This window comes from Etheostoma cragini, chromosome 20, assembly GCF_013103735.1.
Source record: "Etheostoma cragini isolate CJK2018 chromosome 20, CSU_Ecrag_1.0, whole genome shotgun sequence".
NCBI lineage: Eukaryota > Metazoa > Chordata > Actinopteri > Perciformes > Percidae > Etheostoma > Etheostoma cragini.
Genome location: NC_048426.1, coordinates 3997095 through 3999022, shown reverse-complemented (window position 1 = coordinate 3999022; position 1928 = coordinate 3997095).

The following is a 1928-nucleotide window of genomic DNA, read 5'->3' as shown; positions in this document are numbered from 1 at the left end:
GGGGGGAGTAGACATAGATAGTATGTGATCTATTCACTTGATAGTTCAAACATGCCTAAATGTCCATCACAACATACTTGGCGTTCTCATCTATTCACTGAACATGATAAATATGTCATTATACACGTTGTGCATATACTGTATCACCAAATTTGTAAGCAGTGATGGTATTCAAAATGTATGTGTAGTCAGATAAACTCATGTTTTTTTCTGCTGGTCTGCAAAAAATATTTTAAATTCTGTCAAATCATTTGATCTACTCATGTCCCGAGCAGGGACGTGCACAAGTAGGACCTATTGTTGCCCGGGCTGCCCCTCTGGAGAAAGAGCCTGAATACACTTTTCTTTTTTTTGTTGTGGCTGCATCAGTACAATAAGTGCAGCATTATTAACGTTAAATCAATTTAAATCGTCATATCGTTCAGTCTTTCCCATCAGCGATGCCCTCAGCCCCCAGTCACGTGACTTCTTACCGGTTCTTACACACCGCAGGACCAGAGTAGACACCCACCCATCATTTCTTTTTAAGATTTTTACAAAAAAAGTTATTATTCAGGACAGCTGCAGATGTGGAAGGGGAGAGAGAGGGCTGCATGTTGAGTCTGCAGCCGCTGCGACAAGGACAGAGCCTTTGGATATGGGGCGCACGCTGAACCAGGTGAGCTACCCAGGCGCCCCAGAATCAAACATGTCACTGAGCTCTCTGCTGTATAGCTAAAGTTAGGAAAAGATCAAGGCTATGACAAACAAACTATGTAACGTCAGGCAACGGGGAAAGATTTGGATTAGGACTGTCACTGTTAATGTGGAAACGCATGCAAGTAGTCTAAAAACAAATTGTCATGTTAATATTCTTTTAACTTAATTTTAAATTAGTTGCAAGGTTTTACCGTAACCTCTTCCTGTTACCGCAGAAAGGAATTCTTTCAGGAAGACCGAACTACTAACTGATGCTCTCCTAAATCAATTCAGCTGTTATCTTAATGAATGTATATTTTATCATGTGTCTATAACTGTTGCATATCTGCAACTAGTCTCTCCTGATTGAAATGTATCTCAGAGTAAATCCTTTTAGGAAGACCTCACGCTTAATCAATGCTCTACCTAACTCCAATCATCTGTTGGAGGCCAATCAGAATTGTTACACAATGGCAAGGGCCAATCACAGAGTCACAACCCTGCTTTAAATCTGTTTCTCCCTTTTGCTATCAGCTGTCACTGCAGGCAAAGAGTCCCCCCCCCCTTTCCACCCCCAGTCCTCTACGCCATCTGACCGGTCCGGACCCTCCTTCGTTCTGGTCTTGGGGCTCCTTCGTTGCCACCCCCAGGGTCTAGATTCCATTGGGGGGGTCTGATGGTTCTCTACCCCTATATATATATCCAAAAGATTCATATTGCGATGGAGTCTAATCACCAAAGACTTTGTACATTTTATTTGAGCTGTACAATAAATCTTATTTGCTTATCTGCAAACACGTCTTTCCTGATTGAAATAGATATGAAAGTGAGGCAGTTGGCATAAGGTACTTTTATTGCACTTACTAGCACACACACACACACACGTATGCCGGCCCTGCTATTCTCCTAAAGAGATCAACGCACACGCAAACCCGCAACTATAAACTTCAGGCCACTTACGTAGGCTACGGCGAAAGATCTGCGCAAAGCCATGAATCCTGCTGACCATTGGAGATGCTTTTCAGCTTCTCCAGCCAAAACCATGCTTACGGGCGCTGCCATCTTCCTCTATTCCGAAGCATCAACGCACATTATGCAAATTGACGTATTTCTGTAATCAATAATGTCGATTGAACCGTTCCGGGTCTAATTATCTTTAACCAAGAATGTAGAGTGTTACGGTGGGGGGTGAGGTGAGGACCCAAAAGCAACAGGCAGCAGGCCGGAGGGAGCTTCACTAAAGCGTTTAT